The sequence below is a fragment of the Acomys russatus genome, chromosome 9, assembly GCF_903995435.1.
Source record: "Acomys russatus chromosome 9, mAcoRus1.1, whole genome shotgun sequence".
Taxonomy (NCBI): Eukaryota; Metazoa; Chordata; class Mammalia; order Rodentia; family Muridae; genus Acomys; species Acomys russatus.
Window position 1 is genome coordinate 39,739,424 of NC_067145.1, and position 24,323 is coordinate 39,763,746.

Genomic DNA, 24,323 nt, shown 5'->3' on the forward strand with positions numbered 1-24,323 from the left:
TTCTTACTCCTCTCCTTCACCCCTGCGCCCCCTCCCCCCGGCCCTGTCTTTCCTCCATTCTTTTTAACTTATCAAGACAAGTCTTGCTATGAGTAGCCCAAGGTGGCCTCAAACAATCAGCTCCCTTTGTCTCCGGCCTTTCTTGCCTTTTGCTGGTTTCACTTCTGGCTTCTCTGCTGCCAAGTCTTCTGTGCAGACTTTGCTCTGACCGTATTTCATATTCTTCTTGATCACATCTGTTCTCTTCCTGAAGCCCTTCCACTTTATGGAGGTTATTCCACTACCGTCCTCTTCCCTCATCTCTCTTACAGGGACTTTCACAAGGCAGGACATTGCTACACCTGTTTCCCTCCATCACTAAGTGTCAATTTCCTGTTCACGTGGACATTCTTTTTAAAGACCTATGTGTGCGTGATTGTGTGTGTGTGTGTGTGTGTGTGTGTGCGTGTGTGTGTGTGTGCACGCACGTGTGTGTGTGTGTGTGCACATGTACCCACAGAGGTCAGAAAGTGGGACTGGAGTTACAGAAGCTTGCTAGCAACCAAACCTGGTCTTCTGCAAGAGCAGCAAGCACTCAAACGCTGAGCCATCTTTTTTATGCTTTGTGATGTTGATCCCTTTTTCCTGTCAGGAGAGTAAGGTAATTATTTTATAATGTCTATAATCTAAGGTCTAACTAAAACATACCATACCATTTCTTAAAGAAATTGGCATCAAGGCTGGAGAGATGGCTCAGCATTAAGAGTACAGAACCTGGGTTTAAGTCCCAGCACTCACAAGGCCATCACAACTGTCTGTGACTCCAGCTGCAGGGATAGGACGCCCTCTTCTGGCCTCTGCAGATACCAGCAACACACGGGCTACACAGACATGTATGTAGGCAAAACATCCATCCACATAAAAAAATTTAAAATTATGCAATTAAAAAAAGGAGCATCACAACCACCTTTGACCTCTCCTATGCTCATAAATGTCAGAAGAAATGCCTTGATTTTCGGTGCCTCAGGAGAGGCAGGTGCTGACTGACTTACACTTTGCCTCTGCTACTGCCCACCTTGGACTATTTCTCTCCAGCTTCTGTATTTCCACATGAAAGGATAGATAATTAAAAACTGTCAAGATCCTATTTCTCCCACTGAGTCACTGATAAGAAATGGGTTTGCTCATGTATAATTCTTTGGTCAGTTATCTCTATATTTTATGAAGACATTTTATCCAAGGCATTACAGCAAGATCTAGAGACACAACAGTCAGGTAGAGAATCTGTCCAATTCACACTTAACTAGATGCAGGGACACAGAGAGAAACAATCATTTTTGAGGTTTTTTTGCTTCATTCTCCATCTGTCTTGTTCTGAGGGTACAGGCTTCTCTAGGTTAATTTTCCTCTCTGTCACAGGCACTCTCCTCTCAAGGCATTTAATATTTAATACAGCTCCTTTTACTCAGAGTCCAGCTTCTCTATATATGAGCTGGCACCTTGGAGCTTGCGAGCTGAGGTGTGTATTCATGCCTGTGGTGTCCAGCACCCAGCTGCCATGCTAAGGGCAATGATCATGGATGCTCTCAGACAAACCCACTACAGACTGCACCTTCCTCCCCTGCTGTCATCACCCACTGGGGGCAAAAGTAGGAACTAGAGGGGAAAGTCAGTCAGAAACTTGATGAAATGCAAGTGAAACAAGAAACATGCTCTTTTCTTTAATGGTTTCTCCAAACAGAAAAGTGTTTCAGTGTCACGGGTGTGCTATAGCTATTGTTCTTACAAACCCAAAGGTGTTTAGGAATTTTCAAACTCAAGAACATAATATCTTTAACAAAGTTTATTTGTTCTACACAGAAAAATGCAAAGTTAATGCTTCTTGGACAAAATGATGGCAACAACCTTTATGATTCCAAGCAAAGCCTCTGTCTGAGACCCTGTCAACTTCCTCAGGATTGGTATGGAAGCTATCATGTTGAGATGCAGCCTGTGTACAAACGACTGTGTTTACAGGGTTGTTCCTCAAGCAACTTGCTTAGACCCTTCTTGCCCGTTGTGAGAAGTACTGACCTTTCTGCTTTGTGGAGAATGGCAAAGGCCGCAGAAACAGGTTCTATTATAAGAAGCATTAATCAAAGAAGCCACTGCTGTCCACCAATGGCCCATGTAAGTGATAAAAAGCTGTGAGCACTGAGACCAGGTGGCCTGGCTACATCAAATCTTTATCTTGAAATCTATGTTTAGAAAAGTCTGTTTTCTAGTATTGGCTCAATGTAGGCTTACTTTAAATTAAAGAAAACGTGCTGACTTACACTTACACTTGAGAGACTGCTTGGATGCACACAGTAAACATTTCTTTAAAATCTTATAATTATGCTTCATTTCTGTACATTAAATGAAATATGTGGCCAACAAACCTCTCTCGTTTTTTGATGTCTCAGAGCACCTGCCTAGTTCCCGAGGAATTTCCTTTACCTCTGAGGTCCAACAACTTTAACCAGGTTCTTTCAATATTTAGATTCACTCTTTTTATTGCAAAAATGGTAACATCTAAAGGTTGGTTTGATTTCACCAGTTTCAGAGATTGTTGTGTCGTTAATCCCACATAGGATGGACCAATCTTATTTACTTCTTGAGACGCATAAACTTCCAAGGTGTTATAAAAAGGCAGGGATCCAGATGATGCTGCCCAGGAGTCTACCTTTCATTGAGCACTGCAGCAAAGCCCTGGGCTTCACTAGTCTCACATATATTCTGTTAAGAAATAAGAGTTTTAGGTGACATATAATTTTATTCTATCATGAAACAAAGAAGTAGGTGGGAACACGTACTACACATCTTACTGTTTCCACAGCTGTATCACTTACTTTTAAACAGCATCCTTATAGAGGAGTTTCCTGAACACAGAGATTGCCGTGCTTTGCTGTATCCAGGCAACACACGGTGTGGCTCTGTGCCCTATTTATTTCTATTAGAATTGGAATTCAGCCATGTGATGGTTGTCATGACAGCATACATTAACACATTTGAATTATAAAATCAAGAGGACTTTTAGTGAAAGATGTCTGATTTGTAAGATAAAGTTAAAAATGAAGACTAGCCTTGTTAATTAGATTTAGTAGTCGAAAATTTAAATAACCTGAGTGATCTACATTTATAGGTACAAGGGTTAGATACACACACACATATACATGTAAATATATATTCAAAATACATACTTTAAAATCCTCTAAAAACAATTAGAAATTATGTTAAAATCAATAATATTTCTTACCAACTCTTCAATGCTTAATATTGGGTTATATATAGGGTGCCTCTTACAATGAAAGTACTGAATTGAACTGTCATTTGATCAAGCTTAGGTTAGCCTTTTTGAAGCTTCTCCAAGTGAGAAAGAGATGGCAAATACCTTGGCAAGTCGTGACGTCTAGTCTAGTCCTCTCTTCCACAGGGCAACCGAGCTGTCAGTGAGGGATCCTTACAACCTTACATCTCTCCATACAAGTCAGCAGCATGAGAAGTGCTCACAGCACAGCACACCTCCTACCATGCTGTGCTCAGGCCATAGGCCGTGCATGGCTCTGAAGTCTGTGCACCACTACTCCTCTCAGCTTGTCTCTGTTTCTGTGCCCCTTCCATTTTGTTTTCATTTCTTTTGGTATCTGTGGTTCTGATTCTGTCTTTGAGTTTTGCTTCTAGCTTTATAATTTCTTGTTTTCCAGTTAAATTTAACTGATTCTAAGTTAAACTATAATTTAAACAGTTTCCAGTTATGTGTAGAAAATCCCACCTCATCCTCTTTCATATGGGCAATGTAGTGCCCCAGCACTAAAAACGGTCCATCTAGTCCCCCACTAATTTACAATATACTGGATTTGTTATAAACCAAGTTTCCACATAGAAATGGGTCTATTTATCAATTCTCTATCTTTTCCACTAGTAATTTTGTATATTCTTATACAATATATGGCTACAATTACTATGGTTTTATATTAAGTCATGGCACAAAGACAGGACAAATAGGCCCTTGACACAGGATGCAAAACCCTAAATGGGTACATTTATAATTTTTGAAGGATACCTCTTCCCTAAGTTCAAAATTAAACCATAAAAATAAAAATAAAAATGTAATAGTATTTTTTCTACTAAGATGTTAATAGTATGGACAAAATCCCCCTCCTGCCAATCTGTTAGAGATTTAATTTAATTTAATTTAATTTAATTTAATTTAATTTTTGAGATTTAATTTTAAAAGGACCAAAAATAATTACCATTTTCCCAAAGGTAAGTCTTTCTTTTCTTTAAAAAAAAATTTCCCGAGGTCACACATAAACCAGGCTGACCTCGAATCTGCCATGTAACAGAGAATGCCCTTGGAGTTGTGGTTCTTCTGCCTGCATTTGGGATCACAGGCCTGGACCACCTAGCTTGGTTTATGTAGAATGGAGATTGAACCCTGGGCTTTGTGCATGCTAAGCAAGCACACTGTCCACTGAGCTCTATCTCTACCCCATTCTAATCCCATTTACTTAAGGTTTTCTTTACATTTAATTTATATTTAATGTCATCCAATGAAAAGTTTGTAACTTTTCCCAAAAAATTCTAGCTGCTTTTTATTCAAGTCAATTATATTTTATTGCTATGTAAATTGCATCCTTAAAAATTACTACACCTTTTAGCACCTTCTTGGCCCCCAATCTGTGGTTTTAGTGTCTATGGTTTTAGTTACCCAAAATTGACCATGAAATAAAAATATTAAATGGTATTTCCCCCAAAATATGCACACCTTAAGTTTCCAATCGCATTCTCCAGTGCTATGTGTTGGGATGGATTCCTCCTCTGCACAGAATATGCATGCCACAAACCTTTCTCATCAGAGCCACTGCTTAGGATCACAGATGCAAGTAGCCCTGCTTTACACAATCCTGCCCCGCCCCCAAATTTAGGAATACAGTGATGCTGGGCTCTGAATACGATGAAACTGTAGAATGCTTTTTTTGAGTGAAAAAAATAAAAATTCCTCACTTTAAAAAAAATGGCCGTAGTTGGTGCCTTTTTTTTTTCTTCTTTTTTGTCCTTGGTTGGTACCAACCAAGGACAAAACATGTAGCCATCATCAAACCCCTACCCAGATCTAACCAAGGGACAGAACATTCTCCACAGTTAAGTGGAGACTGGGGACTGACTTTCACAGGATCTCTGGTGCCCCATATTTGGCCATGTCCCTTTGTTGGGGAGGCCCAATGGCACTCGGAGGAAGGATAGCGGACTACCAAGAAGAGACTTGATACCCTAGCACCATATTCAGGGGGAGGAGGTCCCCCTTGGTCACAGTCATAGGGAAGGGGGATTGGAGTGAAAGTGGGAGGGAGGAAGGAATGGGAGGATGTATGGGATGGGATAGAAAATGAGATGTAATATGAATTATTTTATTTTTCAATTAAAAAAAAAAAAAGAAAAAAAAATGGCCGTATGCTAAGAATGCTGATTACAAAGCAAAGGCAAATTCTCAAAAGAAAATCCTGCCAGCTTTGCTGCTGCACCTAAGAACTGCAAACTGCAAAAGGTAAGCTACAGTGTCTGAGTGCTCAGCTAGGATAAGACAGCAGCTGGGTGGAAGAAGACAAACAAAATGTATTCTGGGTGAGACGCACAGAAAGCACGGGGCCTAATGAAGGTGCAAGCAAGGATCCTATCAAAGGAGCAACAGCAAAGCACTGGAAGTAAAGGATGGTTCTAGACTCAGGGACAAGTCTAGACTAACACTATGGAAGTTACTGAGGGAAGCACTATAGAAGCTACTGCACATTTGCAGCAGTTAAGAGGTTGATTCTAAAGGGAAAGTGCTCAGCTGGGACCAATGCAGGCTCTTCCTGAAAGAAGGTGCACATGAGAGTGCAGTCATGAAGACTGTGCACGGGTACAGGGCACAGCACATGGAGGGACAGCCACGTGGCAGTGCTGTGGTACAGAGGAAGGCCAGGCACCTTGAGCAGAGCAAGGAACCCATACAATTGCAAAGGCAAAACCCCAAACTACATTCTGAGACAAGAAGGGCCATATTCACATCATTTTTGTTATTTAAATTTTTATCATTAATTTAAAAACTATTTTACTGTGCCTAGCTTATAATTCAACATTTTCACTGGCACATAAAGTAAAACACATGGTTATCATGGGGTTCAGTACTATCTGCAGCTTCAGACTGACATCTACTGGAAGATGAAACACACTCCCCACCAACAAGACGCGCTGGCATTCCTTCACTGTGCAGAAACCTGACCGAGGCCACCTAACCAAGAGACCATATTTAACTCCACCAGTAATAAGTCATGTTGATATAATTTACCTCTGATGTGGCATAATATAACACTGAAAAAACCATCAGACACGTCCCAATTGTGGCCCAGTCTACAGAACACATGATCAATTAAAAAATCTCAAAGACAACGAAAAAAAGAAAGAGAGAAACTGCACACAACAGAGCAAACTGAAGAGATGAACACTGGACATAAGGTGAGACTCTGAAACAGATCTTGACTAGGAGAGCTCCGTAGAAAACTGCAGACCATCAGAGTGCAGCCTCAGAGCAGCTGCATTCCACTCATTTTATAGTTACGGTGAAGAGCATGGCTTTGGGTACCACCAGTCCATGCTCCATCAGCCTGTTGCTGGCTTTCTATCAAAAAAACTCATCAACCTTAGCAATTTATACTAGTAATGTACTTGTGAAATTCTGAAAGTTTTAAAAAATTGTTATTTGCTTTATTTTATCACAGTTTATATCGTGTGCACAATGGCATTTTATTTTCTTCTCATTTCTACATCTTTTCCTTTAGTCTGTTCTCCTCACTGTGACTTGCTTTTCTGGATAGACTCTTTGGCACAAGACTGAATAAAAGTGGTAATATCATACATGCTTTTGTCTATTCATGCCCATAACTCATTTTAATTTCATCAAGATTATGGACAAATAAGGCCTTTTTGGTTTGATTATTTCTACCATACAGATAGCAATACCATTTTGTTTCAGTTTTAAATGCTTAAATGTTAATCTAGAAAACAGGGAAGAATATATAACACAAAGGGAAATAAATAACTTGAAGATGAGGAGTACAATATGGTACTGTTATTAAAACAATAAAAACCATGATATTTACCTACCCATATATCATTCTCCCCTGATATGGTATCAGAACTGTCACTGGAAAGCAGCTGTCCAAGCAGACTTCATATTACATGCCCTCCTCTCAGCACAAGATGTGGCCAAAAAGTATTTCAGTGAAGTGACTGGGTATTGACTCCAAATGCAGGCTTTTCAGGTGCAGAGGAGGTGTTTCTTGGCTTTCCTTGGGTGCTGGAGAGTTCAAAGGCCCGTTGTTGAAGGTCATCCATTAACCAGGAATGCCTCTAGCACAGTATTACTAGCAGTAAATCTTAACTGGAGTTAAGCTCCTGTGCATTTTGGAGGATATTTATCACAGCAGTTATTGACACCAAAACCCAAAAATGAAACCGCAGTATCTCTCAAGAGTTGCTGATATAAATGAAAGAATGGCAACTGCCCAAGTAGCCAGAGGTGAACAGAGTGAAGACAGAAAGAAAGGCAGCTGGGCTGTGTAGTCGCAGAACATGATTTAAAACCCTGCTTGCCAAGTTAATTCATGGTGGCACTGTGAAAAGGTGCTGCCAAAATCCTTTGAAAGTGAAGTTCAAGCCCAACAAAACACATGTCTCCTAATGTCCACATAAGCATGGACGCAGAAAACAATGGGCAGGAAGAATGTTCCAGAAGGCAGAACTGAGTCCCAGAGAAGAGCAACCAGAGGACAGAACTGGAGTCTGATCAAGGATGCTTCATCGTGCCTCCTGCCATCCATGCTCTGTGTATTAGTTGGTTCTAATCCCACAGGCCCCTCAGCTTCAAGAGATTAAACAACTGGCCCTAATGCAGTGAATCCTACACCCTGCATATAATGAGGCTAGAGGGCATAAAGCTGAAGAGTTTCCTGTAGACATCACTAAGGACAGCAGGAAGCCCGGCTCTCCTGGTGACCCTCCCCACTGGCTGTAAACATAGAAGACTGAGGTTTCTTAGGACTCCAGCTCGAGGGACACTTTTAGCTCTAGAAGTCTAACTTAAAATCATTGATATCACAGAGACAAGAGAAAACTACAAAACTAACCTATGAAGTGTCAGAATCTGGAAACCCACATTAGAGCAACTGGTTGGCTTGGGCTCTCAGAAAATCCAACTCAGCACAATTTTTAAAAATTAACAAGAAGATATCCTGGCAGTCTGTCATTACTTTTCTGTTTCACTATAATAGTAAGACATGTCACTCTTTTCAATAGGTGAAAGATGTCTGCCTTCTACCTCATGAAAGCAAGACATGCTTCCTAAAAGGGAACCACCTGTGTCACACTTCGAAATCTCCACACTCCTGCATCATTTACAGAACCGAAAAGCCCTAAAATCTCAAATTCTACTTGAATGTTTAAATCTCAAAGCATCATATTAATGTAATTTAGTAGTTACATGATCAAAAAATCACATTAATTGAATCCTAATAATAAAAAGCATCTATTAATTTCAACCTTTTTTAACCTTTAGAAAAAAGTAACTTTTCAGAACTTATTGTCACCAGTAAAATTTAAGACAAAAGCCAATATTTTATAAAGATGTGTTGTTAGAATAATTATAATAATTATGCAGCTTTCACATATTATGAGTCAAAACATATTTTTAGTTTCATTTAATTTTCTGTGATGCTGGGGATAGAACACAGGATCTTGTAGACCTCACTTAAGAAATGAAAATCCAGGCTTTCCTATTTCAAATCCCTGGAAAATCACGGGAAAAAGTAAATCCTTTGCAAAGTCTGTTGTCTCTTTTGGATGTTTCTATCTGGATAGTGAGACAGATGTCATACATCTCTTCTTTGCTCTCATTCAGAATCGTGTGTGTGTGTGTGTGTGTGTGTGTGTGTGTGAGAGAGAGAGAGAGAGAGAGAGAGAGAGAGAGAGAGAGAGAGAGAGAGAGAGAGAGACTGACTGTGTGATACTTAGCTCTCCAATAGAGAGAATCACTTGGTCCTACTGTCCAGCCTACTGTCTCCACACTCCTCTAGTTTCTTGTAGTTCAGACTTCTCCAGAGAAGAAAGCCTCTTCCATGCTGTGAAGTTTGTACCGTGGTTTGTAGTCACTGGAAAGGAATGCCCTACTGCAGTGCTGGACAAACACGAGCCAGGCTGTCCTACCAGTGTGTGTCCTTCCCAAGTCACACTGACTGTTCAAAGTCATCTAAGGCACTGGGGCAGACAGCAGGATATATGGCCTGAAAGCTAACTTTCAGTTTACATATCTAAATTCAAAGGATGAGCAGTTAGTGGCAACATTTCTGAACACCATGCTTGTCTTAAAAATGATCAATAAAGGAACCAATAGAGCTAAAAGAGTCTAGTTGAGAGCAGTTGAGTTCCTGGTTCCAACCACATCTAAAGCCAGATGTACCTCTGGAAACCAAAGTTATATAAACAATTGAGTTCCCATATTTTCATAAGCAGCTTAAACTGGCCAGTACCCAATGGAGACTGAATCTTAATCAGGTGTAAGGCTTTGTGTAAGTCTCCAGCATGACCTTGGCACATCTCAGGGTCACCACCACTTTGTTTCTAACCCTGTCCTTATAATTTAATAGGTACCTCAAATTTCTCACCTCTTTCTGTGTACTAAAAGGGAGCACAAATGGATTAGAATAGTTATAACTATTTCTCAGCGTGTTTTATATTATAAATCATTAAGCTTTCCCAGAAACCTGAAAACATCTTTTAAAGCAATTTCTGAAAACATTTACAAAAAGGTGACTTTGTTCTAAATCTTTAAATTACAGGCACAATAGTTCAGAGACTGATGACATCACCTCTAGCCCAGGACATCACCATACTGCTACTTAGTACCTTATCGTCCTCATTGGCAATGAGCATATTCTAGTATGCAGACCTAGTTCATGTGGCACAGCGCTAACGGCTGTTTCTGGCAAATGAAAGAGTGCACTGCCAGGGCACGCTCTGAGCAGGCAGGGAGCAGAAGCATAGCCATGCGTTCAGCTTCACTAGTGCTGGACATGTGCACTACTAACAAACACTAATTTTGGAAAGCTTGTGGCACTTCGTGTGTGTGTGTGTGTGTGTGTGTGTGTGTGCGCGCGCACGCGTGTGTGGGTATGCATAGGCAGACATGTACATGTTCATGTTCATGTGTGTGTGCACATGTGTGTTTGTGCATTGGGATGCCACAGGTCGATTTCAGCTGTTGTTCTTTAGGAGCTGTTTATCTTGGTTTGTTGTCGTGGTTTTTGTTTTTTGTTTTTGATATAGGATTTCTCAATGCTCAATCAATCTTGGGCTTGCCAGTTAGGCCAGACTAGCTGGGCTGTAAGCTCAAGAGATTTTGCTGTCTTTCCTGTCCTCATGCTTGCATGGAAAGCAGCAAACTGGCTAAGCTATCCTCCCAGACTCTCAAATCATCTTAATGTATGCTTTAAGTTTGGATTTCTTTTTTCTTCTATTTTTGTCTGTTTGAGGGCGCTTATTTATCTTCTTGAATTAGAAGTCTCTCAAACTCTTTTTCCTACCTGCCTATAAAGTCATAGTGACTCTCATTAGTGCATTATTCTTAAAACCATCTGAGTCTTGAGAATAATGAACTAAGGAGAATTTCATAAGATGACAGACAGGATTGAAGAAGTTTGGTGCGTGTTGCTCAAGTCTGTTAGTGACAGAAGTAAAGCCTGTGGTCAACTCCAGTGATTCTAAGTTAACTGATTCCCCCTTACAGATAAAGTCATAAAGACTATAAGAGCAGGCTGATTAGACAGGCCAACCTGCAACCAAACCAGTTTCTACCGTTGCCTTGACTTTGTACTTCAGAAAGAAACAATCCCATTTCCTTGTTTGTGAAACTGATTTCTAAGACAAAACCCATATGAAGACTGCACAGAGTGGGCCCTAGATACATAATGGGTCCCTTCTCCTGCCTCTCTCCTATCAGATCCCTCAAGTCAGTCAAGCATTAAGTTAAGTGAAAAGTTAAATATCTATTACAGAAGTAACTTTAAAGTATAGGAATATTGATGAAACAACAATAAATTCATTGTCACCAGTCAAAGAGCTCATGGTAGAGACTGTGGCCATGAGTGTAGTATTACAGAATACCAGAGAAGGCCTCCTCTAAAATTCATGAAGCTGAGCACTACCTACCCATCACTTAGCATGTGTTGTGTGTGTCCATGTGTAAGTGCAGATATGGTGGCCACAGGCTGACATGTGTGGAGAGGGAAGCCTATGCACAGGGAAGATAGGTGCTAAGGTTGGGAAGCAAACACAGATTTCTAATCAGAACAGTGATTATCCAACGTAACTAACAAAAACCCATTAAAATACAAAGCCTGACTTAGAGTACTGCTTCAAATGCCAGCTGAATGCTGGAGAGCAGCATGCCAACAACTACCTTACACACATGATTCTGACTTCTAATGATCATGCAGAAGTAAAGCTGTGTCCCTGCATATGTGCACGGTTATTAAGTGTTTTATAATGATTATGCTAAAGGTTATATTCCTCATATACATAACTTCACGTACTATTATGAGTTAGACACATACATGAGCAGACAATGGTCTTCTTCCATTAAATGCAAACTGGCTGAAATTACCGCTGAAGTTGCCAGACTGTAAGAGAAAAGAGATCAAATTAATGAGGGTGAGGATGTATAATTAGTTTATGAAACACACTGTGCTAGGGTCAAGGCTGCGAGCACCAACTCCTGCATATCCAAGTACACTTTAAAATGTGACTCCTCTCCTTTTCTCACACTACCACAAACTCAAGTCAGCCTCTTTCGTACTTCTCTTTCACTCAAATGTACTTGAAGAATCTACTTTGTCAAACTCCAGCTTTGAGCACGCTACCTACTAAAGAAACCTCTAAGGGCTGACTCTCCACTGCCAGAGGGACAGTAATCAGCTCATTGGCAGGGCACTCTTGGCTATTCTAAGTTTGGCCAATACTTCAAATTTACAAGTTTTCAACCTTAGCTGAATATTGAAATCAGTAGGGAAATTTAATGATAAATAGGTTGGTAGCCCATGCAGCAGGAACTCTATTTAACAGTCCCGAGGTAACATTCTGAATCTTGGAGCTTTAAGAAATCTGAGTGATACTTCTGAACTGCCAAGACTGAAACACTTAACTTATTTTCCCACCTATTCTTCTACCCAGCAAAACCCAACTCTTCTGTCCCACACAGCGGGGGCAGCTTGCTTGTCTCGCGCCCTCTATTCAGGCAGACTATTCCCTTAGACCATCAAATCTCCCCTAACTCCAGTTACCGCTCCTCCACTCTTCTGAAACCCAGTGAACCTCCACCACTGACTTTAGAAACATGGTAATCACAGTGGGATTGCCTTCTGAGCGCCCTAAACCCACTACTGTCCTCTGTGAAGTCTTTCATGGCAATGGCACTGCTTCACTGAGGGTGCTTCTTTAACACCCGCAGCCCTGAGTTCAGGCCCTGGGGGTGAACTTTCTTTACCATCTTCTGCTCACACTTCCTAGCCTCTAGCTTTGATAACAGTATTAAGCGTAAATCAGGTACTCATGTGTGCAACACTTAATGATCACTGAATAAATTAAATTCTCTTAAATTTATGAAGTGATTTTTCTTACAGCCTGACAACCTAAGCTGTCAACTTCCAGGGTTGTTTATGCACACAGTGGCATGTTCTTCACTAGACGCATCATTATACCCATGTAGGAATGATAATCACTTGTTCACAAAAAGTGACGTGATGTCAAATATAGGGGTGATAGTTATTGATGTGTTTTCTCTATAGACAGAACGATTTCCATGTTTATGTATTTCCATGCATATGTATTATGCTGTACAGATGAGCAGAAAGGGATACTGAAACAGCTCTTCATCTCCCAAGCAAAAGGACAGCCAAGCCCATCCTAGTCTACCATAGGGGAGGGACTAGAGAGTCAGAGTCTTCTCCCTCAGTCTAGAGCCATGGTTATAACCTTCCTAATGCTGCAGCCTTTTAATACAGGCTGTGGTGACCCCCCAACCATAAAGTTATTTCACTGCTACTTCATAACTTATTGTAGTGCTGTTATGATATACGGGATATATAATATGCAACCCCTGTGAAAAGGTCATTCAACGCCCCACAGAGGCGTTGAGAACGCCCCACAGGTTGAGAACCTGGTTTAGAGTGTCAGGTCTATAGGTCAGTGTCTGTGGCACAGTGCCCTGGTTGCACTGGAGGAGTAGCCAGCATGACTACCAGAGCTGCAGCTCAGTCCAGCAAGTTCCTGACCCATCTCGAGAGCCTTCGGGACCCAGCGGTACAGCCTCTCCACAAAGCAGCACAACGGATGGCAGCTGCCTGGAGTTAAAGCAGCACTGGTGCTTATGAGTTAAAGCCCTGGGAGTGCTGGCTGAGACACCAACCACTATTTATAACATTGTTTTGTGGAAAAATGCCTTCTGCATTCCAAACAACAGAGCAGACATGAACTTCTGGGATAAAGACTATTTCTCAAGTTGGGAATGAGTGTATCTTGTTACTTGTACTCTGTTCAATACCTTTCTAGGCTAAGATAGCAGCTAGGAGACTGTAACAAGAATAAGTGGCTGCCATGAACATGGGTCAGAAGAATCCATGAGAATGAACAGCAGAGGGCAAGATGAGAAAAAAGCCAAGTACAGTCTTAGTTTGCTAAGCAAGTATTCCTGAACACTATTACATATGGCTTTGCTAAATGTTGTGGGAGAGAAAAATTAGGCAAGATCTCTGATTTTTTAACCTTATAACCTAGGATGGGGGACAGCAGATACAGCCATGGGGGCGGGGGGAAGCCACATGGCAAAACATAGGACTAACATAGGAAGGGAAAAAAAAACTTTAGATACAGGCAGCAGAAAGAGAAAGAAGAAAGCTCCAGTGCTTCCAGCTGGAAGCTACAGAGTGATGGAGGTTTCACATGGTGGTTTGAGTAAGAATGCTCTTTCCCCAGGGCTCCTGTACTTGAACACTCAGTCCCCCATTGGTGGCACTGTTTGGGGAGGTCTAGGAGGCGTGGTCTTGCTAGAGGAAGTACTGGTGGAGGGCTCTGAGGTCTCAAAGCGCCACATTCTCAGTGTGCTCTCACTTTCTCTCCCTCCCTCCCTCCCTCTCTCGCTCTTCTCCCTCTTTCTCACTCTGCTTCATGCTTGTGGTTCAAGGTGTGAACTCTCAGCTTCCTGCTCCAGCGTCCATGTGACCTATTGCTTCCAAACTGCTGTTATGGACTCTAACCCTCTGGAACCATAAGCCAAAATAAACTCTTTCTTGGATAAGCTGTCTTCATTATGATGTTTTACCACAACAACAGAAATTAATGCACATGAGTTAAGAGAGAGGAAGCAGCAAGCTTGGTTTAGCAGAAACCAGCACAGACATCATTAGAGCATAGGCATCACATATACAAATAGCACAATGGATTTAAGAAGTTATTGATCTATGACTTCCAAAGACAACTCAACTACAAGGTACTCTTGTAGTTTGAGAAATTTGAGAGTCACAAAGTCACCTTTATTGTTTGTTCTTACGTCTGATTTGAGCGTGGGCTGACTTACTTTAAGTAACTTGACTTAGCAAATGTCTTCTAACTTCTGAAACTTCCATACTGGATGATGTGTGACATTCATCTTTATCTGAAAGCAAATGTAATGAAAGTGTTAAAATGGAAAGAATCTATAGGTAGCTTATAGAAACTAATTAGATGATTTCACCTGAAAAGCAACAAAAATTATAAAGTACTATAAAATTGACATCCTTTATACTATGTGTCAAAAGAACCTAAAATAAAACCCTAAGCAATGCCCAGAGACTTTTACAGGTGAGATTATATAATACTCCTCTTCATTTATTTCTCTTCAAAAGAGTAATACTTCGAGAAAAATGTTATTTAAGATTTAAGCCTAGTTTTTAAAAGTATTTCAAATATAGATGACATTTGAATTCTAGTCATTATGCTGGTGAACAGGGAAATACCAAGCTAAGAGGCAGTTTCTGTTTTTCAAGAAACTCACCAACCTCCGGATGAGACAAGCAGAGGAAAATCCCATTAAATTAGGTCCAGTTCGTGCTACAATTAATACAAGAGTCTCTGGGACTTTAGAGTTAATTACTACGAGATAATGTGGGAAGCTCTGCATTCTGGAAAGATGACAGAAATGGACAATGAGAGGCGGACAGGCAGTTAAGGGGAGAATTTGGGGTTGAGATGATATTTCAAGGAGTTAAATACTGGATTCAGCACATGAGGCTTCAATTTATACCTATAGTAAGCCACAAAAGTTTTCAGGAGAAATCATATTCAAATTTGTATTTTTGTCTATTGGGCTGGAGATATACCACAGAGGGCAAGAAACGCAGTGTATATGCATGTTTGGATGCCAGCACTCACGTGCAAGGCCAGGCATGTGCACACCTAACTATAACAGCAGCAGGACGGAGGACAAAGACAGGTCTGGGACTGGAGTCAGGGCTATCGTCTGGGCTTGCTGGCTGTCACAGTAGCTCCAGACTCCATAAGAGTGCCTGCCTCAAAGGAACACGGTGGAGAGTGATAGAGTAAAACACGTGATGTCTCCCCCGGCCACTACACATGCACAAGGCACTCAACATACACCTGCATTTACGTACATCCATAAACACATGTGCTCTAAATGAACTGGATTACTTATATACCACAGATGAGGTACTGTGAGAGGACTCTATAGGCAGAGAATCTCTCTTCTTACTACAGTAGCCAAGATGAGAAGAAATTGGCACAATTGCAATAGAAGTAAAATGTTAAAAAAACAAAAACAAAAACAAAAAAATAACACCTCACTGAAGATGTCCTTCGGAGTGAGAACTAGACCACCCACCAGTCACCCCAGACTAACAATGTAAACTACCACCAACCTCGTCACACAGGTAATCTGAGCTGCAATAGACTGTCTTTCTGATCTGAGGCATTAACTGTAAACTTAAAAGCTGGTCTGGAACCACAGAGCCAACTCTGGGATCAACAGACACACACACCACAGTCATCTATCTGAAAGGTTACCTTCAGAATGGTCTCTGTGACTGCTCTAACTGCTTGGAGTTAGTGTCTGTTCATTCTATACATAGTTTGAGAATGGGATTCCACAAAAAATTGTTATGCACAATGAAAGGAAGGCAAAAGAAAGGGGTGCCCTACCCTATTCTGTCTCCTGAAGGAAAAAAGCAGTTTGAGATAAACTCAGTGGTCACTCGTGATCTTAGAAAAAATTTCAGGAAGGCAGTGAAAGAAAATAAGAACTTCTATGAATTGGAAGATTTAGAAGAAATGAGTAGAATTAGTAAACTATATCTTGTGTATTTATAATTATCCCTTAAAATATTTTCTTAGAACAGATACAAATTTAAATATTATTAAGCTATATTTTAGAATTATTTTTGACTTTCTAATACCAAATAGTCAACCTTGAAAACATATATAGGCGTAACAGGTCATTGAACAAGTTTAGAAATATGTATGTATGTATGTATGTATGTATACATACGTTTTAAGTATATGCAGGTAAGAATTAATTTAAAAGAGGCTATGACTTTGAAAAAGGGCAAGGAGTGTATACTGAAGAAATGGACCCAGTATCCTGGATTGAACAACTACTGGATTCTTGGATCCTTTCTTGGTAGACAGCATTGTTGGACTAGCTTGACCACAGCCTGTAAAACATTTAATAAATCCCATATGTGCTTCCGTGTGTGTGTGTGTGTGTGTGTGTGTGTGTGTGTGTGTGTACACATTTATAAGATCTGTTCCTCTAGAGAACCCTGACTAACACTAACACATGATAACACAACTGATCCCAGTTAAACTCTGTGAGTAACAAAACAAAGCAAAAATATATGAGTTGCAGAAAGGGACTTGAGGAGAAGGGCAAAAGACCTAAGGGGATGTAGAGAGGCTGGAGGATGACAGTGCTCATAATATACTATATGCATGTATGAACTATGTTCAAGAACAAACTTAGTAAGTTATAGAAGAAGAAACAATAATCCCCCCAAATGATCCGACAGTGACCATCATTAACATATGCCTGTAGAAATGGCTGTGAATTTGTCTCTCCTCTGTGTCTACACTGAAGGAGTGCCTGCTGGATTCCAGCTACAGTATTAAGATGGGAAGACACAGACACAACTCTGCCCCATACCCTCCAATGAACATCCAGGTAGGGAAGAGCACAGCTACTGACAGCAGCCACAATACATGTATAAGACACCAGGGTAGCAGAATGTGAGACAGGAGTTTTATCTATGAGATTTGCTCTACTGCACCTAACAAACTGATTTCTGAAACAGTCCTTTACAATCTTGACATTTTCTATACAAAGTGAGTGAGTTTACAGGTGACAGAGAGTAGGTTAGCATCATAAAAGTTTTAAATAATACTTTATAAGTAAATAAGATTTGTATTTTTATTCTTAAGGTTACAAAAGGAGTTTAGACTAAAGAAAACATACAAAATAGATGAATTAATAATAAAAAGAACAAAACAAACAGACACCTATTTTTTACCACCTCAATTTGCCCCATATTCCCCTGGAGTTAACTTTTACCATGTTTGGTTAACTGGCTGATCATTGGGAACAACATGGCAAGAGGCATCAGCGACAGTGTAGGTATATGCACACATGTGCAGTGTGTGCAAATGTGCACTATGTTTGAGACACTTCAAAACCTGTTCTGCAGTAGATTTAATAAGCATTTTTAAATAAGAAAGGAAAGAAATTAGAAGGATACAGTGGGTGTATCCAAGTTCAAATGCAGGAATACTGGGCTATAAAAAATACAAATGTGCACTGTGATTACTCTCAAATTCCCTGAAATTAGCTAACAAACCCTTTAATTGTGGAATACCAAGAAATCTCTTGAATCTTGAGAGATTCCAGAACACAACAGAACAGTGCGGGAAGTTAGGTGGTCGGTGTCTCACAGCAGCAGCACGTGCAGCTGGACAATGGGCATATCCAGAAGCAGGCGCAGGCCATGCGACCTCGCCCCCGAGCAGGCCTAGACAGCAAAGCTGCACACTGTTGGAGTGTGTCTCCAGTGCCGAGAGTCCAGGGTGCTTTCTGTGCTGCTTTTCCTGTGGCCATGTAACAAAAGAGCCATCTGCAAAGTCTGATGCTGAACTTACATGCACTGGTTATGTTTGCTTTTTTCAAGTAAATACAATCAAGGGTCTCAAGAGAAAAAAATTAAGTTTGTTTTACAAAACCAAAATGTAGGACTAAATATTTTTGTGAGACTAACACAACAATTGTTTTATTATAAAAGAAGCTTTCAGAAGTGAATGAAATTCCTAGGGAATTATATTTATTATAATTACAGCTCCAGATATATGCAAACATAGTCAATTTTGAAGTATTTCTTTTTCTATCCAAATTCAAATCAAAACTCTACTGAGCTGTGTGCAGTTGATCTTGCCGGTGAGGTTAGATGCACATTTCTGTAGTCATAAACGGTAGCTTTCCAATATTTCGTCCTAGCTTTCTGTTGAATGTTTAACTGGGAAGAAGAATGTAAATGGATTTCCTACTGAGCCCATCCTATGGTAGCTAAAGGAGTTGCGGCAGGTCATGGACAGAGGCTTCTCTGCATTCCACTGCAAGAGAACAAAGAGCACATATGCTGACATGGACAGAAGTCTCTACTGAACAACTGAGCAGGAAGCAGGGCATGTGTAACTATCTCCCTGCTTACAAATGACCAGCCCACTTCTTTATATCCAAACCACAACCATTTGTTTAATGTTGTATTCTCACTTCCTCCACAAATCTTTCACCACTCTTTAATCTCAGTCCAAATGACTTCCCCTCTCCTCAGCCTCTCACTTTGCACATAATCATACCTAATTTACTCTAGGTTAGTTACCTTTGGACTGGATCAGTTACTGAAAGGTCTAAGGAACCTTAGATGGAAGAGTAAGCTTTCTCACATCCTTGGGGAGGCAACATTGGGAGGCACAATGCTCACATTAGCATTTACCCAATACGTACTGTTTTCCCTGGAAACAGTTAATCCTTGGGAGAAACTTATACTTTCTATTGTGAAAACAGTGAGTTTGCTCATAGCTTGGGCAATGTTTCTATGTTGTATCTGAAGTAACCATTCACTACATCTTTTTTCTTTTCTGTGACAGAGCAGAATCTTGACTAGGCCAGTGAGATACAGACCACCTAAGGATTTGGGGTGCAGAATGTCAGGATAGAATTAACCGGATGGGAATGCCTGTTTCATGGCAAACAGATTCTAAGCAGTATCTACCATTTGAGGCAAACAGAAAGGGTGAGGGCACAGATTAGAAACATATATAAATGATCCATGCATTTATGGATCAAAAATCTACAAAAAGCAATTTATAGTACCATTAAAAAAACTTGTTATTGACACCGATTATGTAAGAGGCTTAATGTTCTACCAAAGAGCTAAAGACAAATGAGAAACATCAAGCATTCTTGTTGACTCCCCAAAGATCCAAAAGTAATAAATCTAAGGTCTCATCCACTCACCTCCACATAAAACTGCATCGTTTGTGAGTTAAGTGCATTACACACAGTTTATCACATTGTAAACAGCAGATTTTGCCAAACTGACATCATCCTAGAAACTCCCTTGCTTTAACATCTGTCCCCAAGTCTTTGAAAAAGAATAAAGGCCTGCTACGAGCAGTGGGAGCCAACATGTCGAGAGAGCTGTCCTGGTGGAGCTGAGATGGGGCAGAACGGTCACAGGTGCTTGCTGTTCTGTGGATGCTTCGTAGCGTTACAGTTCTTTTAAAGCAAAAAATAGAAAGGCAAAGACAGAAAACATTTTCCCAGCCATATAAGTACATGCATTTAAAATATGGAATCAAAATGGGCTGCTGTATACTTTTAAAACTAGAGAAAAAGTAGGGAGTCCATACTCTTCTGAACTGTCAAACCATTAGGAGTGCTGCCACTCTGCAGGCTAAAACTGTGACGGGAAGGGCAAAATGTGCTCCTTCAAAACTGCAACCCATTTCTCCAGAGTGGCTTTAAGAGAAAAAAGTAATGTTAAATCTAAAAGACAACGTGTTTGCGTTCAGACATAATGGCACTGGTTCAGGGTTGGCAAAATGAAATACCTACAGAATTAACCTGATAAGCATAGATATTAGATAGCAGCTTTAAAACTAGCATGTGGCTGTTCTGTTGTTTAACTCAAAAGCTTCCCTCCATCTGGAACTGCAAAGCAGGGAGCATGGCCTATCTCACGGCGAAAGCGATTGCTCCTCTTGAAACAGGAGGTTGTTCGCCTACACAATCACCTGGGACAAACTTGGCCAGTGCAGCAGGCCAGAAGGTTAAAGGAGCCTGGGAATGTTTAACATCATGAAGGAATTACAGCTCAGGAAGATCAGAGGGAGCTGCACAGGAAATGTGAACAGTAACCCTTTCATATCACTGAGCCTCTTCCTACTGCCTGTGATAAATGGAGTCCTACCACCTGAACATACACAAGAGAGGAGCAGAGAGGACAGGAAAGAGGAGACATTTATCCATACATCAGACCACAGCATAAATCTACAATGACATGACGACATGGAGCTGCTCTAGAAAACAGACACTGGCTTTTAATTCTAACTGCCACACATGTGCTCTATTACTGCCTTCCTGGTCCAAGAGTGGGCGAGCGGGAGGAATGGGATCGCTGGCAGGCTCGTCACAAGTGGGGAAACATGGACCTTGAAAGCTGACCAACAAACAGGTTTCCACGCTGGCTGAAAGTTAAACATCTTGTTCCCAGTCAGTCTTCAGGGAAAGCATTCTTTCCATAATAAATAATATGTGACCCAATCAGACATTTTACTCCACCTTTTATCTACTCTGTGTAAAAGTTACTTCAATATTCTAAGGCAGCTTGAAAATTCAACTGATTATAAACTGTTTTAAAGAGAAGGTTAGCTAAGAAAGTTCGAACATGCTAGCTAATTTGTTAAGGCAGGTGTGACCATGCAGGTCTTAGCTTTACAAAGCCCTGTTTGGGATCTTGTTTTAAATAGCTGCTCTTAGCAAAAAGAAATGCTCAGTTTACATGAACAGGTGAGGTGCAACAGAAAGATACTAATAAACATAACATGCACAAACACACATTCTTCAGATGGTTAGGACAAGAAACTAAAGGGGAAAAAAGAGGCTATTTCCAAACGGACATGCTTAAATATCAAAATGTAACTCCACAGATCCCTCAAAGGCTTCATGGCAGGCGTCTCAGTTGCTTAAAAAAAAAACTGTCAATTCCTTTAGTGCTGCTTCTCAGACATGTGGTGTCAAGAACACAGCCAAGCCACCAGGCTAGTCCTGCCCCAGGTGCTGAACTGCTACCACAGCTACATTAGGGAAGTGTCAGTAGAGCATGTGGGAGGAGAGCACAAACTAAATCAAAGAAGTCAGCTCCCCTTAGAACGTGGACCCTGAGTTAACACGTGCAAATAAAGAGAGCTCCGCCTCCACTGCACACAGTCCTGTTCTCCTGATGCTGGTGCTCTTCACTATTTCAGCCCACATGTTGATCTTCTATCACAAGAACCTCCTGCCATTCTTAAATATTACTAGAGATTTCAAAACAAGTTAATGAGTATAACAAAAAACAAACAAACAAAAAACCAAAAACGACAATTGGGTTTTTTTTCTCCAGTGTTCCATCACAATAGATTTACTGGCACACACTTCAATAGACAGTATTTTTTTTTTTTTTTTTTTTTTTTAATCTTGAAGACCAAACATCAAGAGGCTGTTCAGTAGAACTTCCAGTACACATGCTCTTCTCCCATTGAGTGTTAGTGTGAATGGTCCCTTCTAACATTCAGCCAGAAGAAACTCTGACTGGTGAATAACTGATGTTCAGAGTTGGCTAAAATGTGTTAAAAGACACAGCAATTGGGCTTCTTTTCCTAATCTGAAAATAACAGAAGCACACAGTAACTTCTTTTGAGTAGTAAAGCATGGAAGCAAGCAGGTTCAGTCCTTTGCACAGAGGTGCCAGCACAAGAGGCACGTCAGAAGGTCTTGATAAGTTGGGGCAATGGACAAGCAAGCGTGCCACCAGCTGCTGGCACTTGAATATCAAGTAGCTACACCACAAAAGCATCAAACACTGGTTCCTCTAGCGATTGACTTCCTTCATTCTATAAGGCTGAGTCTCGCAGAATCACAAGATATAGGTGCATGAGGTTACTGGGTTCTAAGAACACATCCAAAGCTACCTGCATCATTCATTCTCTTTATTCACCCTGGTCTACCTATCTACTCACCGCCACCTGGAGAACGCTCTGTGGTACTATCAGCTATCACAGCACCTAACCCAGAGTAAACATCACACAAAACCTGATGAAACACACCAGGCGCTTGTTATTTACCTGTCTCACTCACTCAAGTTCTCTGGACAAAGACATTATTAGCATAGCCCTTTCAATGCAAACAGCTCTTAAAAGTATATTGTATACACCTGTTAATCTAAGTTTATACTTTACTTGAATTTTTTGCATTTATTCCTGACATATTTTATTTATTAAGACAAGATGGCTCCTGAAAACTTTCCACAGAAGCTCTTGAAAGATAGGGAACTAAAATGATTCTACTTTTTAGTTCTCAATGCAGTGACCAAAGAGAATGCCCAATACACTCCGCATGGCCTTTTTTACCACAATGCCCTGGAACTCAAGAAAAATTTCGACCCAAAATTTACCCTGCCTGCAAGATGTGCAGGGATAAATAAAGATAGAGCAGAGATTGAGGGAATATTCAATTAATGCCTGGCCCAACCTGAGACCTAACTCATGGGAGAGAGCCAACCCCTGACAATATTAAGGACACTCTGCTATGCTTGGAGATGGTAGCCTAGTTTAACTGTCCTCTGAAGAGTCTCCACCCAGCAGCAGATCAAACAGATGCTGAGACTCATAGCTAAATATTAGGCGGAGCATGCAGTACCTTGTGGAAAAGTGGGGGGAAGGGTAGAAAGACCCAGAGGGGACAAGAACTCCAGCAGAGGACCAACAGAGCTAACTAACCTGGACCCAGTGGGGCTTGCAGAGACTGAAGCATCAACTAAGGACCATGCATAGACTGGACCTAGGCCCCCTACACAACTGTAGCCAATGAGTAGCTTAGTCTTCATGTGGGTTCCCTAGTAAGGGGATCAGGGGACTGTCTCTGACATGGACTCTGTTGCCTGCTTTTCAATCACTTCCTTTGGGTGGGCCTGCCTTGCTTCAGCCTCAGTGAAGAGGATGTGCTCAGTTCTGCTGCAACTTGATGTGCTAGGGTGGGTTGGCTGGGTGGTGAGGATCCTCTTTTCTGAGGAGAGGGGGGTAGGACAGGGGAAGAGAGAGGGTGAGTGGGACCTTGAAGGGAGGAAGGAGGGGGCCACGATTGGGATGTAAAGTGAATAAATAAATTTTTAAAGAATCAGTGCAGGCAGCATCCCCTCACTGTTTCTATGGAACACTATCAGGAATAGATGCCTTCCTAGCACCCAGGAGCTCACCAGAGAAGAAAACTGTCCAATGGGATCTGCAGTCTGCATGTTACAACCATGGGCCCATCTCCAAATGCCCTCTATGCTAATATACTGACCAACCCAGTAGAAAAGGCAATAGTCCGGAATCCAGACAAACATCCTTTCTCATTTTCTCAGGGAAAGATGCCATGCTAACATCCTCTGAGTCACTGTAGTACCAGATCATTTGCAGGTGTTATGACTGGAAGATCAACTGCAGCAGGCCCACTTAGCTAGGATTAGGTCAGAGCAGAACTAAAAGACTCACATGTTCCTTCTTCTAATTGTCCTTATTCAAAACTTCAAATGAGTTCTTCCTCCTGACTTCACAGAATCTTATAAAGGCAACTTCTTCATTTACTACATCTAGCTGAAAACCAGAGGGTGGGGAGGCAATGAATGATTTGCCATGGCCTCAGGAGAAAAGTGAGCAAAGCCAAGTCATTCCCCCTCCATAGCCATGGCTTTCCAAATGCCACACCAAACTGAGTCTCTTCCAATAGCCCTACCCTGACCAGTCATCCTGGAGAGGCTGTTCCCAGATTTGCTTCCTTACATTTTGGGCAGTCTAGCACATAATTACCTGCTACAAAAGATGAGAAATACAAGCCTCATATCTGGAAATTAGTAATGTTTAGTAATGCTACCATTAGTATCCTTGTATACACT

General features: G+C 41.0%; 1 long non-coding RNA gene across 5 annotated transcripts in view; it reads right to left on the bottom strand.

The window, feature by feature from the left end:
* LOC127193903 (uncharacterized) overlaps positions 1 to 24,323 on the bottom strand; it is a 63,373-nt gene that overhangs the window by 15,751 nt on the left and 23,299 nt on the right. For 2 of the 5 annotated variants that reach the window (XR_007831186.1, XR_007831187.1), the window contains exons 2-3: positions 14,666 to 14,743; positions 11,649 to 11,714 (exon numbers count right to left, since the gene is read on the bottom strand). This is a non-coding gene — a long non-coding RNA (uncharacterized LOC127193903). Of the gene's footprint in view, positions 1 to 11,648; positions 11,715 to 14,665; positions 14,744 to 15,121; positions 15,391 to 19,642; positions 19,732 to 24,323 lie in introns of those variants that run through there. The other 3 variants (XR_007831189.1, XR_007831190.1, XR_007831188.1) reach the window with 3 other exon arrangements.